The following is a 15,836-nucleotide window of genomic DNA, read 5'->3' on the forward strand; positions in this document are numbered from 1 at the left end:
TTCCGCAATGGCTCAGCGATAAATAATCTGCTGGCAATGTAGCCAAAGGAGATGCAGGCTCGATCTCTGGGTGAGGAAAATTCCTTGGAGGAGGGCATGGCAACCCACTCCAGCATTCTTGCCTGGAGAATCCCATGAACAGATGAGCCTGGCGAACTTCAGCCCATGGGGTCACAGAGTCAAACGCAAATGAAGCGACTTAGCACACATGCACCGTATATATAAACATGAATTTCTGTATCTGTGGATATACATGTAGCTTTTTAAAAAACTAACACAGACAAGATCAGGCACGTTTAGGGTGGTATGGCCGTAGACTAAAAAACTAAAACAAACCTTCACAAAATAAGACTATACAAAGTGCTGCTATCTGGAGTTTTGTTTTCTAGTTTATTCTGTATTATTTTCCAAATGTTTTTGTGATGCACTAATTTGATTTTATGATACACTAATGAAAATTGAAGTACATTATTTTGAGACAGAGAATTGCAGTAAGAGGGACCTATAAGAAACATAAAATTCCCACGAAAGTAGGTATTGAGACTTTTATTGATGGCTGGGATGTAGTCACTTGTGGAAGACAAAAAACTTCCTACAGAAAAACTTAAAAAGCTGGGTTCAGTTCAGTTCATTTCAGTCGCTCAGTCGTGTCCGACTCTTTGCAACCCCATGAACCGCAGCACGCCAGGCCTCCCTGTCCATCACCAACTCCCGGAGTCCATCCAAACCTATGTCCACTGAGTTGGTGATGCTATCTAACCATCTCATTCTCTGATTAAATAAGAAAAAAAAAAAGATAGCTGTTGAAAGATATCAGAGATCTGCTGAATTCTCTTGAACTAATTTGAATTAATGGTCTTCGCTAGTGGCTCAGACGGTAAAGAATCAGTCTGAAATGCGGGAGACCTGGGCTCGATCCAGTTATTCGATCTACTACCCAGTATTCTTGCCTGGAGAATTCCATGGACAGAGGAGCCTGGAAGAGTACCGTCCGTGGGATCACCAAGAGTCGGACACGACTGAGCGACTAACACAATGGATGTTGACTTGCAGTTTGAGAACTACAGGTGTACTTTGATTTCATCTGCCCTCCCCTGGCCCCACCCCCACCTCCATTTCCTGTCGTTCTGTATGGAATGCGTCCCCCTGGGAAAGGAGGAAGGAGTTCTGATTGAGGGATGTAGCAGGGAGGAAAGACAGAGCATGGATGGAGCAAGAAGGAAACTGTTCCGCATATTTTCGTTTCAGCCCCTTTGACTGGGTTTGAGCTCCTATAAGCAGAATGGAGTATAAGAAATTAATTACAGAAACCTTATAAAACTTTGAGCACAAGCAAGGCTGCTTCAGGGTTTAGATCAGGAATCTGTAGGCTATAAACTCTGGCCCAAATCCACCTGTCCACGTGTTTTTGTAAATAGTCTTTTTTTTTTTTTTTTTTTATTTGACTGCATCGTGTCTTAGTTGCTCCACAGCATGTGGGATCTTAATTTACTGACCACTGCGGGGAACTGTCCTCCCCTGAATTGCAAGGGGAATTCTTAACCACTGGACCTCCAGGGAAGTCTCTGTAAATAAAGTTTTATTGGAACACAGCCACATACATTAATTTGCTTATTGTCTCAGGCTGCTTTCCCTATAATTGCAGACTCAGAGTAGCTGTGATCAAGATCCTGTGACCTACAAAGTCAAAAATATTTACTATCTGGCCCTTTGCAGGGGACGTTTGCTGACCCTTGGCGTAGATGGAAAGAGCTTTCTACCTCTCCTGGAGGAAGCCAGTATGGCTCTGAGGCATCCAGTGCAGAACCCTGGGCATGGGCAGGGTTATCTTTCTCAGGACAGCCGTATCGTTCCTCCCCCGGCGTTTGCCGACTGCAGATGTGGATCAGCAGCAGCACAATCTGAGCAGGAGAGGCTGACCCGGGCCGATTCTGGGTGGGAACCGCTGCTGCAGTGCGGCCTTCGGAAGTACCTGGAAGCACTGGGGGTATCACTGTGACTACAAAGATGAGAACACGTGAGCCAACTGATGTTGGGTTGCATTTGCGCTCAGTGCCTGGAGTAGGGAAGGTACTTGGAGGGTGCTAAGCAAATGTTGGTTGGATATTTTCTCTCTTCTGCTGCCCTGGGTCTTGCTGTGGTGCGTGGGTTCTTCACTGTGTTGCACAGGCTTCTCTTGTTGCAAATCGTGGGCTCTAGAGCTCCAGCTCAGGAGTTGTGGTTCACGGGCTTAGTTAGTTGCCCGTGATGTGGAATCTTCCCAGATCAAGGACCAAACCTGCGTCCGCTGCATTGGAAGGCAGATTCTTAACCACTGAACAGGCAGGGAAGTCCTTTGCATATTTCTTGAATGAGAAAGGAATTAGTGGCATGCAGTGTAGAGGCTGAGTTTTCCCACAACGCCTCTGGAAGGCAATGCCAGTAAAGAGCCTGGATGCCAGCATCCCAGAACTGCAGTCATCTCTCCTACTTCGAGCTGAAGATATCTTTTCTCAGCTACGTTGGCAACTAATATCAAAGATAATAATGATTATAGGTAACAATAAATAAATATTGTGTGCTTATCAAGTGCCAAGCATTTATTCCATGTCTTTTATCTGTACCAGCTCACTTTTATTCTTTGGATAAGAAATTCTATTTTAATCTCATTTTACAGATAAAGAAACAGACATGGAGAGTTTAGGTAACTTGTCCAAAGAGAAACAGCTAATAGGCACAGGCAGAGGAGAAAGAGATGTGATGGGATGCTCAACCATGCTCTAAAGCCACCACTTTCTCTTGCAGGTACCCACCTCTGAGGTTCTTATTTGTGAGATTAATAACCCCTTATTGTTTAAGCCATTTTTAGCCAGATGTTGTCACTGAGACAGTCTCCAGTCCATTATCCTGCTACAGTGCCTTCATCGCCCTTATCATTATCAGACAGTATCTCATTCGTTGATTAGTTTCCTTATCTTCTTGTCCCACAACTTCCTCTTTCAGAACACAAACTCCCAGAACTGAGTTCTTCCCTCCGCTGTTTACTACTCTGTGTCTAGAGCCTGGATCGTGTCTGGCCAAACAGTAAGGGGATCCACATACAAACCAAGAAAGAGGCTCGCAGTCCAGTGGAAGAAACAGACAAGTGTTAGAATAAATGTCAAGACCCATCTGTTCAGGGACTTGGGCCTCACAGAGCCTTTGTGGCCAGTCTGGTCTTAGCGTTTCTCCCCGCAGACTTGCATAGATCAAAATAGAAAACCTATCATTTGAAAACTGAAATTGCTGGGGACTTCCCTCATGGTCCAGCAGATAAGACTCCGTGCTCCCAGTGCAGGAGGCCTGGGTTCAGTCAGGGAATGAAGGTCCCACATTCCACAGTCAAGCCCACACGCTGCAACAAAGACTCAGTGCAGCGAAAATAAATGATAAAAGAAAGAAACTGCTGTTTAAAAAGAGATTGAAACTAGTTTCAATCAATTTAAATTTAAATTGATTTAAGTTTCAATCAATTTAAAGGCAGGCTTATGTTTTTGTTTGCAGTTATGCAAATTGAAGCAAGGGCCATTGCTTTGCTTGGGGGAGAAAGTAACCAGATGCAGATGTTTCAGGAGAAGCCTTGACTTTTTTTCTGGATGGAGGCAGATGGCACAAGTTTGCGAGAGCCCAGTATCCACAGATTTGGTCATTTCTTTGGGGCCTCGGGGTGACTGGTGCTGACTCCTGGGAGCTAAGCATGTTGCCTTCTGGGAGTAGTTACGTGCAGAAAGGATGTGCAGACCTGATCCTGCCTACATGCTTATAGGAACACAGCCGGACTTGGCTTTCTAGATGCAGCCTGGACTGGCCTTCAGGAGGGAATCTCTGGAAGTCGTAATCAGGTTAGAATGCTTTAACGTGAATGTCCTATGCTATTGAACAATTGGAAATGTGCTGGAAGTGGACCCATTATTTACAACCAAGTAAATAAAAATGTTTGCTTGGGCTTCCCTGGTGACTCAGACGGTAAAGAATCTGCCTGCAATGCAGGAGAGTTGGGTTCAATTCCTGGGTCAGGAAGATCCCCTGGAGAAGGGAATGGCAACCCACTCCAGTTTTCTTGCCTGGAGAATCCCATGGACCGAGGAGCCTGATGGGGTTGCAAAGAATTCAGCATAACTGAATGACTAACACACACAAATAAAAATGTACTGATGTTGGACTCTTGTGCCCTGATGTGACTGTCAGTGCACATGGGGACATGGGGGGAAGAACTTTCCTTTGTGGGAAGCAGAAATGTCCTCTGTCAGTAAATCCTAGGAAGAGGGAAATCTTGGGATGAGAAATGAAGATGAGAGAAAAGGGCCTCCGACTGGGGGAGGAAGAAACTCCTTCTCTCTCTCCCTTGGATAGAAGAAGGCAAACTTTTTCTACAAAGATCCAAATAATAGATACTTTAGGCTTTGCAGGCTATATCTGCAGCAGGTATATCACAGCAGGGAAACAACCATAGACACTACGTAAATGATGACCATGGCTGTGTTCCAGTAAATTTTACAAAATGGGCAGCAGGCTGGAATTGGCTCCTGGGCTATAATATGTCAACCTTTGCTTTAAAGCCTTGGGGCGATGGCCGTAGGACCTAGAGAGGATGAGCAAGCCATAAAGAGATATGCTAACTCCAAGTAGATGCTTGGCAAAAAGCTATGCCAACAGGCTACCTCTCAGGACCCTCTAAGCACGTGGCTCTAAGACACTTGTTTCTAATAGTGGCTCTATGATAGTGCCTGTTATTTCTCTCTCCAATTCCTAAGCTTCTCTTCCGGTAAAAGTTACAGCGTTGGCTTAGGTGTGTTAAGGGAATTAATGAAGGGCCTACCCCATACTTGGGACCAAGAGGTGAAAGTGGCAGCTGTTCCCTGACCCTGGGAGGCGGTGGCTCCAGTGGACCCTAGAGAAGGACACGGTCTCCAGGCAAGAATAGAAGAACAGGAGAAGTCTGTTCCCAGGAAAGAAGAAGGCATCAGGGAGTGAAGAGTGAATAACGGCAGATATTTCTCTGTAAGCAGGTGTGGACTTAAGCCATCATAACTGGGAAGACCAAGGGAAATGAGGTCTTCTTTTGTAACCACAGGCGATGAAGACTGGGCATGCCCATTGGTCAGGCTGAGTCATCATAACATCAACACACATGGGGAACACAGAGCAGGTGGTCAACCAATGGTTGCCAGGGAGACTGACCTCTCAAGTCCTGTCCGAGGTGAACCATTGGGCCTTAGCCATTAGCCTCTATGCAGCATAATGACTGTGGCAAAGACTGAAGTCAACTGGGCACATCAGAGGAATTGCTTTAACGGCAATCCCAAGGTATCATACGGATGTGCTCACCTTCCACCCCACCAAGAAGAAAAGCCCTTCATTGTCAGCCATGGTGGAAGAGTAACTCTGGGAGATCACCTCAAACTGTTGGGTGGTGTAGCGGCCTCCCCGACAGCAGCCTCCACTTCCTCCAGGCCCAGACAGAGGCTGGAGACCTCTGCTCCCCGATCACGTAGTCGCTGCTCTTCAGGGCATCCGCGAGCACCAGGAAGGCCCCCAGCTTCAGCAGGCTGCTGCGGTTCTTAAGGGCCATGCGGCAGGCAGGGAGGCACAGGTAGGTGGCATCTAGGCACAGCGTGCAGAGCAGGCAGTCAGCCAGGGGGCAGGCAGATGGCCCCCAGCAGCCAGCTCTGAGTCATGTCACACTTCAGGACCTGCTCGACTGCCCGGCTCAACTTCTCCTTCTCTGCCCCTTGACTCTGAAACACACAAACCAATATACATGGGTGAATCTCCCACTCGTGGGGAACCCAGATCTCTCAAGTCAGGTACGAAATGGTGATGCTATCCCAAATGTTATATCCTTAGGAGCAGACCTGTTGTAAAATCAGAGAAAGAAGACATTTTGGTGTCTGAATGTGACTGTATTACCTTGTGGTGAGTTAAATCTTTTTAGGAAGTGAATAAGAATATAGAAATAATAATCAAAATACTTTGCTGCTTGCTTCTACAATAAATGAACTGTTCCCATGAAGTGGAAATTCTTCTTCCACTGCTTAGAATAATCCCTGGATCATTTTATTATCATCATCATCATCATCATTATTGCGTTTGTCCCCTCTGCCGAACTGTAAAGGTAGTGGCTGTTTGACCCGCAAATATCAGATTGTCGTTGTTTTTCAGTCACTCAGTCATGTTGGACCCTCTGAAACCCCATGGACTGTAGCACATCAGGCTTCCCTGTCCTTCACCATCTCTCAGAGCTTGCTCAAACTCACATCCATTGAGCCGGTGATGACTTCCAACTGTCTCATACTCTGTCATCCCCTTCTCTTTGTCTTCAATCTTTCCCAGCATCAGGGTCTTTTCTAATGAGTCAGCTCTTTGCATCAGGTGGCCAAAGTATTGGAGTTTCAGCTTCAGCATCAGTCCTTCCAGTTCAGGACTGATTCTTTCAGAATTGACTGGTTTGACCTCCTTGCAGTCCAAGGGCCTCTCGGGAGTCTTCTCCAACACCACAGTTCAAAAGCATCAATTCTTTGGCATTCAGCCTTCTTTATGATCCAACTCTCACATCCATACATGACTACTGGAAAAACCATAGCTTTAACTATATGGACCTTTGTTGACAAGCAATGTCTCTGCTTTTTAATACACTGCCTAGGTTTCTCATAGCTTTTCTTCCAAGGAGCAAGCATCTTTTAATTTCACATCTGCAGTCAACACCTGCAGTGATTTTGGAGCCCCCCAAAATAAAGTCTGTCGCTGTTTCCATTGTTTTCCCATCTATTTGCCATCAAGTGATGGGACTAGATGCTATGATCTTAGTTTTTTGAATGTTGAGTTTTAAGCCAACTTTTTAACTCTCCTCTTTCACCTTCATCAAGAGGTTCTTTAGTTCTCCACTTTCTGCCATAAGGGTGGTGTCATCTGCATATCTGAGGTTATTGATATTTCTCCTTGTAATCATGATTTCAGCTTGTGCTTCATCTAGCCTGGCATTTCACATGATGTACTCTGCATATAGGTTAAACAAGCAGTATGACAAATATACAGCCTTGACATACTCCTTTCCCAATTTGGAACCAGTCCATTGTCCATGTCTGGTTTTAACTGTTGCTTTTTGACCTGCATACAGGTTTCACAGGAGGCAAGCAAGGTGGTCTGGTATTCCTGTCTCTTTTAGAATTTTCCACAATATGTTGTGATCCACATAGTCAAAGGTACTTTAGCGTAGTCAATGAAGCAGAAGTAGATGTTTTTCTGGAATTCTCTTGCTCTTTCTATGATCCAATGGAGGTTGGCAATTTGATCTCTGGTTCCTCTGCCTTTTCTAAATCCAGCTTGAACACCTGCAAGTTCTCAGTTCACGTACTGTTGAAGCATAACTTGGAGAATTTTGAGCATGACTTTGCTAGCGTGTCAGATGAGTGCAATTGAGCGGTAGTTTGAACATTCTTTGGCATTGCCTTTCTTTGGAACTGGAATGAAAGCTGACCTTTTCCAGTTCTGTGGCCACTGCTGAGTTTTACAAATTCGCTGGCATATTGAGTGCAGCACTTTCACAGCATCATCTTTTAGGATTTGAAATAGCTCAACTGGAATTCTATCACCTCCACTAGCTTTGTTCGTAGTGATGCTTCCTAAGGCCCACTTGACTTTGCACTCCAAGATGTCTGGCTCTGGGTGAGTGATCACACCATCATGTATCTGGGTCATGAAGATATTTTTTGTATAGTTCCTCTGTGTATTCTTGCCACCTCTTCTTAATTTCTTTTGCTTCTGTTGGACCATACCATTTCTGTCCTTTATTGTGCCCATCTTTGCATGAAATGTTCCCTTGGTATCTCTAATTTTCTTGAAGAGATCTCTAGTCTTTCCCATTCTATTCTTTTCCTCTATTTCTTTGCATTGTTCACTTAGGAAGGCTTTCTTATCTCTCCTTGCTATTCTTTGAAACTCTGCATTCAGATAGGTATATCTTTCCTTTTTGCCTATGTCTTTTACTTTTCTTCTTTTCTCAGCTATTTGTAAGGTTTTCTCAGAGAGCCATTTTGCCTTTTTGCACTTTTTTTTGGGGGGGATGGTCTTGTTCACCACCTCCTGTACAGTGTTATGAACTTCCATCCATAGTTCTTCAGGCACTCTGTCAATCAGATCTAATCCTTTGAATCTATTTGTCACTTCTACTGTATAATTGTAAAGGATTTGATCTGGGTCATACCTGAATGGCCTAATGTTTTTCCCTACTTTCTTCAATTTAAGTCTGAGTTTTGCAATAACGAATTCATGGTCTGAGCCACAGTCAGCTGCCTGTCCTGTTCTTGGTGACTGTATAGAGCATTTCCATCTTCGGCTGCAAAGAATATAATCAATCTGATTTTGGTATTGACCATCTGGTGATGTCTACGTGTAGAGTCTTCTCTTGTGTTGTTGGAAGAGGGTGTTTGCTATGACCAGTGTGTTCTCCTGGGAAAACTCTGTTAGCTTTTGCCCTGCTTCATTTTGTACTGCAAGGCCAACCTTGCCTATTACTCCAGGTATCTCCTGGCTTCCTACTTTTGCATTCCAGGAAATATTGGATTTAAATGCTGAAACAGTATCTTTGTAGTAGCCGCTGATCCATGTGGGAGTCTGTAACCATTTGTAGAAACTGTTGATCATACCACACAACTGTGGCTGGGGCCCTTTTAGAGAGATGAGAATGCCTGGTTTCCATTCTCAGTCTTCAAAAAATACTGCAGATAGGGATATGTTTCCTGAAGATGGTTTTCTTAGCCTTGCGAGGAATCCTTCCTTTTCTGCCAAGTCAATGGGGTTTCTTGAGAGAAAATTCATTAATGAAAGGAGAGAGTCAAGGGCAGGAGGTAGAATTGGTGCCTCAGATCCCTTTGGAATTTATTAGTGGAGGAATGAAGGAAGAAGCTAACCAATGAACAACATTAAATAACACAGAGTGCACAAGAGAAGCTGGAGAAAGGAAACCAACAAAGGAGAAAGAAGTAGCAGAAAATTAGAGGTAAGAGAAAGAAAAGAAACACTGAGGATGTCAGGTGCCCAGAAGGCCACTGAGCCCAAACAGTAGGAGTGATGACCGGGTATCCAACCCTTTGAGGAAGTTAATCAAGAAACCACTGGGTGCAAATCCAGGCTTATACACAAAGAACACACAATCACTGGCTCCAGGAGAAGCCGGCCACTAGGGCAACAAGACTTGATGGAGAGAATAGAGGATGGCTCAAGATAAGAGTGAGAGAGAGACTTACAATGGGATCATTTTGCATGAGGAAAAGTTGATTGTTTAAATAAAACTTGGAAATTTACCTCCAGTGAGAATGATTTCAGATAATAGCAATTAGTTATGGACATCGTATTTAAGTATTTAGTTAAGATCCTAATCCCAGCATGTATAATCAGTTATTTACAAGCATCCTTTAACTGTGTTATAATTTTCCATTTAAGAAGATTAAATTTTCTTAAATTTTCCATTTAAGAAGATTAATAACAAGCATATGAAAAGATGCTCAATACTGTTGACATCAGAGAAACAAATATCAAACCATTAGCTATCACTTAACACTCACTAGGATAATAAGAAAGCTATAATAAGAAAGATCAATAACAACCAAGTGTTGGCAAGGTTATGGAGAAGCTGAAGCCTACGTACACTGCTGGTGAGATGGTAAATGGTTCCTTTTATATGCGGCTGTTTTTACTTTGGAAAACAATGGAATTTCCAAAATGATTGTCTTAACATAAAAATTTAACATGACGCAGGAATACTACTCATAGAATTATTCCCAAGAAAAATGAAAACGTGTCTACACAAAATCTTGTCCATGAGTATTATTCAGCAGCATTATTCATAATAGTCAAAAGATGGAAACAACCCAAATGTCATCAACTTATGAACAGATAAATAAAATGTGGTCTGTCTACACAATGCAGTATTATTCAGTGTGCTCAGCTATGTTCGACTCTTTGCAACCCCATAGACAGTAGCCTGCCAGGGACCCATCAATTGTAGCCTCCCATCAATTGTAGCTTCTCTGTCCATGAGATGTCCAAGACTGCTTGCCATTTTGTCCTCCAGGGGATCTTCCTGACCCAGGGATCGAACCTGCGCTTCTTATGTCTCCTGTATTGGTTCAGTTCAGTTCAGTTCACTCACTCAGTCATGTCCGACTCTTTGTGACCCCATGAACCACAGCACGCCAGGCTTCCCTGTCCATCACCAACTCCCAGAGTCCACCCAAACCCATGTCCATTGAGTCGCTGATGCCACCCAACCATCTTATCCTCTATCGTCCCCTTCTCCTCCTGCCCTCAATCTTTCCCAGCATCAGGGTCTTTTCAAATGAGTCAGCTCTTCACATCAGGTGGCCAAAGTATTGGAGTTTCAGCTTCAACATCAGTCCTACCAATGAACACCCAGGATTGATCTCCTTTAGGATGAACTGGTTGGATCTCCTTGCAGTCCAAGGGACTCTCAAAAGTCTTCTCCAACACCACAGTTCAAAACCATCAGTTCTTTAGCACTCAGCCTTCTTCACAGTCCAACTCTCACATACATACATGACTAATGGAAAAACCATAGCCTTGACCAGATGGACCATTGTTGACAAAGTAATGTCTCTGCTTTTTAATATGCTATCTAGGTTGGTCATAACTTTCCTTCCAAGGAGTATCTTTTAATTTCATGGCTGCAATCACCATCTTCAGTGATTTTGGAGCCCAAAATAGTAAAGTCTGACACTGTTTTCACTGTTTCCCCATCTATTTGCCATGAAGTGATGGGACCAGATGCCATGATCTTAGTTTCCTGAATGTTGAGCTTTAAGCCAGTTTTTCATTCTCCTCTTTCACTTTCATCAAGAGGCCTTTTAGTTCCTCTTCACTTTCTACCTAAGGGTGGTGTCATCTGCATATCTGAGGTTATTGATATTTCTCCCAGCAATCTTGATTCCAGCTTGTGTTTCTTCCAGCCCAGCGTTTCTCATGATGTACTCTGCATAGAAGTTAAATAAGTAGGGTGTCAGTATACAGCCTTGACGTATTCCTTTTCCTATTTGGAACCAGTCTGTTGTTCCATGTCCAGTTCTAACTGTTGCTTCCTGACCTGAATACAGGCTTCTCAAGAGGCAGGTCAGGTGGTCTGGTATTCCCATCTCTTTCAGAATTTTCCACAGTTTATTGTGATCCACACAGTCAAAGGCTTTGGCATAGTCAATAAAGCAGAAATAGATGTTTTTCTGGAACTCTCTTGCTTTTTCCATGATTCAGTGGGTGTTGGCAATTTGATCTCTGGTTCCTCTGCCTTTTCTAAATCCAGCTTGAACATCTGGAAGTTCACGGTTCACGTACTGCTGAAGCCTGGCTTGGAGAATTTTTAGCATGACTTTGCTAGCATGTGAGATGAGTGCAATTGTGTGGCAGTTTGAGCATTCTTTGGAATTGGAATGAAAACTGACCTTTTCAGTCCTGTGGCCACTGCTGAGTTTTCCAAATTTGCTGGCATATTGAGTGCAGCACTTTCACAGCCTCATCTTTCAGGATTTGAAATAGCTCAAGTGGAATTCCATCACCTCCACTAGCTTTGTTCGTAGTGATGCTTCCTAAGGCCCACTTGACTTCACATTCCAGGATGTCTGACTCTAGGTCAGTGATCACACCATCGTGATTATCTTGGTCATGAAGATCTTTTTTGTGTATTTCTTCTGTGCTTCCTGCCACCTCTTCTTAATATCTTCTGCTTCTGTTAGGTCCATACCATTTCTGTCCTTTATTGAGCCCATCTTCACATGAAATGTTCCCTTGGTATCTCTAATTTTCTTGAAGAGATCTCTAGTCTTTCCCATTCTGTTGTTTTCCTCTATTTATTTATATTGATCTCTGAGGAAGGCTTTCTTATCTCTTCTTGCTATTCTTTGGAACTTTGCATTCAGATGCTTATATCTTTCCTTTTCTCCTTTGCTTTTCACTTACCTTTCTTCACAGCTATTTCTAAGGCCTCCTCAGACAGCCATTTTACTTTTTTGCATTTCTTTTTCTTGGGGATGATCTTGATCCCTGTCTCCTATACAATGTCATGAACCTCCGTCCATAGTTCATCAGGCACTCTGTCTATCAGATCCAGTCACTTAAACCTGTTTCTCACTTCCACTGTATAATCATAAGGGATACGTGAACCGTGAACTTCCAGATGTTCAAGCTGGATTTAGAAAAGGCAGAGGAACCAGAGATCAAATTGCCAACATCCACTGGATCATGGAAAAAGCAAGAGAGTTCCAGAAAAACATCTATTTCTGCTTTATTGACCATCCCAAAGCCTTTGACTGTGTGGATCACAATATACTGTGGAAAATTCTGAAAGAGATGGGAATACCAGACCACCTGATCTGCCTCTTGAGAAACCTGTATTCAGGTCAGGAAGCAACAGTTAGAACTGGACATGGAACAACAGACTGGTTCCAAATAGCAAAAGGAGTACGTCAAGGCTGTATATTGTCACCCTGCTTATTTAACTTCTATGCAGAGTACATCATGAGAAACGCTGGGATGGAAGAAACACAAGCTGGAATCAAGATTGCTGGGAGAAATGTCAATAATCTCAGATATGCAGATGACACCACCCTTAGGCAGAAAGTGAAGAGGAACTAAAAGGCCTCTTGATGAAAGTGAAAGAGGAGAGTGAAAAAGTTAGCTTAAAGCTCAACATTCAGAAAACTAAGATCATGGCATCCGGTCCCATCACTTCATGGCAAATAGATGGGGAAACAGTGAAAACAGTGTCAGACTTTACTTTTTTGGGATCCAAAATCACTGAAGATGGTGACTGCAGCCATGAAATTAAAAGATGCTTACTCCTTGGAAGGAAAAAATATGACCAATATAGATAGCATATTCAAAAGCAGAGACATTACTTTGCCAGCAAAGGTTCATCTAATCAAGACTATTTTCCTGTGGTCATGTATGGATGTGAGAGTTGGACTGTGAAGAAGGCTGAGTGCTAAAGAATTGATGGTTTTGAACTGTGGTGTTGGAGAAGACTCTTGAGAGTCCCTTGGACTTCAAGGAGATCCAATCAGTCCACTCTTAAGGAGATCAGCCCTGGGATTTCTTTGGAAGGAATGATGCTAAAGCTGAAATTCCAGTACTTTGGCCACCTCATGCGAAGAGTTGACTCATTGGAAAAGACTCTGATGCTGGGAGGGATTGGGGGCAGGAGGAGAAGGGGACGACAGAGGATGAGACGGCTGGATGGCATCACTGACTCGATGGACGTGAGTCTGAGTGAACTCAGGGAGTTGGTGATGGACAGGGAGGCCTGGCATGCTGCGATTCGTGGGGTCACAAAGAGTCGGACACGACTGAGCGACTGAACTGAACTGTACTGAATGGTCTAGTGGTTTTCTCCACTTACTTCAATTTCAGTCTGAATTTGGCAATAAGGAGTTCATGAACTGAGCCACAGTCAGCTCCCGGTCTTGTTTTTGCTGACTGTATAGAGCTTCTCCATCTTTGGCTGCAAAGATTATAATCAATCTGATTTTGGTATCGACCATCTGGTGATGTCCATGTGTAGAGTCTTCTCTTGTGTTGTTGGAAGAGGGTGTTTGTTATGACCAGTGCGTTCTCTTGGCAGAACTCTATTAGCCTTTGCCCTGCTTCATTCTGTATTCCAAGGCCAAATTTGTCTGTTACCTCAGGTGTTTCTTGACTTCCTACTTTTGCATTCCAGTCCCCTAAAATGAAAAGGACATGTTTTTTGGGTGTTAGTTCTAGAAGGTCTTGTAGGTCTTCATAAAACTGTTCAACTTCAGCTTCTTCAGCTTCACTGGTCGGGGCATAGACTTGGATTACTGTGATATTGAATGGTTTGCCTTGGAAACAAACAGAGATCATTCTGTTGTTTTTGAGATTGTATCCAAGTACTGCATTTCAGACTCTTTTGTTGACTATGATGGCTACTCCATTTCTTCTAAGGGATTCCTGCCCACAGTAGTAGATATAATGGTCATCTGAGTTAAATTCACCCATTCCAGTCCCTCTAGTTCTCTGATTCCTAGAATGTCGACGTTCATTCTTGCCATCTCCTGTTTGACCACTTCCAATTTGCCTTGATTCATGGACCTAACATTCCAGGTTCCTATGCAATATTGCTCTTTACAGCATTGAACCTTGCTTCTATCACTAGTCCCATCCACAGTTGGGTGTTGTTTTTGCTTTGGCTCCATCCCTTCATTCTTTCTGGAGTTATTTCTCCACTGATCTCCAATAGCATATTGGGCACCTACCGACCTGGGAAGTTCATCTTTCAGTATCCTATCTTTTTGCCTTTTCATACTGTTCATGGGGTTCTCAAGGCAAGAATACTGAAGTGGTTTGGTATTCCCTTCTCCAGTGGACCTTCTCCAGTCAGACCTCTCCACCATGACCTGACCATCCTGGGTGGCCCCATGCGGCATGGCTTAGTTTCATTGAGTTAGACAAGGCTGTGATCCATGTGATCAGATTGGCCTGTTGTCAGATTGTGGTTTCAGTCTGTCTGCCCTCTTATGCCCTCTCTCAATACCTACTGTCTTACTTGGGTTTCTCTTACCCTGGATGTGGGGTCTCTCTTCACGGCTGCCCCATCAAAGCGCAGCCGCCGCCCCTGACCTCGGACGTGGGGTAGCTCCTCTCGGCTGCCGCCCGTGGCCTCGGGACTGGGGTAGCTCCTCTCGGCTGCCGCCCGTGGCCTCGGGACTGGGGTAGCTCCTCTCGGCTGCCGCCCGTGGCCTCGGGACTGGGGTAGCTCCTCTCGGCTGCCGCCCGTGGCCTCGGGACTGGGGTAGCTCCTCTCGGCTGCCGCCCGTGGCCTCGGGACTGGGGTAGCTCCTCTCGGCTGCCGCCCGTGGCCTCGGGACTGGGGTAGCTCCTCTCGGCCGCGCCTGTGCGCCGTCGCATCCGCCACGCCTGCATTGGTAGGTGAATTCTTTACCACTAGCGCCACCAGAGAAGCCATATATATACACTTACAATGGAATATTATTCAGTAATACAGAGGAATGAACAACTGACACAGGCTGTAACATGGAAGAGCCTTGAAAACATAATGCTCAGTGATGAAGTCAGACACAAAAGGCCACCTGTTGTATGACTCTTTTTATATGAAACATCTAGAAAAGGCGAATCTGTAGAGACTGAAAGAAGGTGAGGGTTTGCTAGGCACTGAGAGGACTTGGGGAAAAGGGGAGCGATTGCTGATGTTTATAGAGTTTCTTTGGGGAGTTATGAAATGTTCCAAAATTTTGCTGAGGATCATGCAATTCTGCAAACATACTAAGAACTATTGAATTGCACACTTTGCAAAAGTGAATTATATCTTATGTGAATTTTACCTCAATAAATTTGCTCTACGAAAAGAGAGAGCGGAGAGGACTTTCCTGGTTGTTCAATGATTAAGAATCTGCCTTTCAATGAAAGGGATGCTGGTTCGACCCCTGGTGTGGGAACTAAGATCCCACATGCCATGGGGCAACTAAGCCTGCATGCTGGAACTACTGAGCCCATGTGCCTCAACTAGAGAGAAGCCCATGAGCCTTTAGGAAGAGCTTGTGAGCCGTGACAAAAGATCCAACATGCCACCTCTAAGACCCAGTACAACCAAATAAATAAATAAATAAATATTTTTAGAAAGAGAGAAGCTTAGCAAGATATTACTTGCAGGGAATTTCTACCAACCCACAAACTGAGATACACAAGGAATGATAATTACCTGTGATTGGGTCTACCTATGGGTAGAAATGGTACTAGGGTGACCAATTTTCCCCAATCGATCTAAACTTATCTGCTTT

At 44.1% G+C, this 15,836-nt stretch overlaps 1 pseudogene; it reads right to left on the bottom strand.

Moving 5' to 3' along the window:
• Positions 1-4,116: 4,116 nt before the first annotated feature.
• On the bottom strand, positions 4,117-14,946 carry LOC102399904 (annotated as a pseudogene).
• Positions 14,947-15,836: the final 890 nt, after the last annotated feature.

Source organism: Bubalus bubalis, chromosome 16 (assembly GCF_019923935.1).
Source record: "Bubalus bubalis isolate 160015118507 breed Murrah chromosome 16, NDDB_SH_1, whole genome shotgun sequence".
NCBI lineage: Eukaryota > Metazoa > Chordata > Mammalia > Artiodactyla > Bovidae > Bubalus > Bubalus bubalis.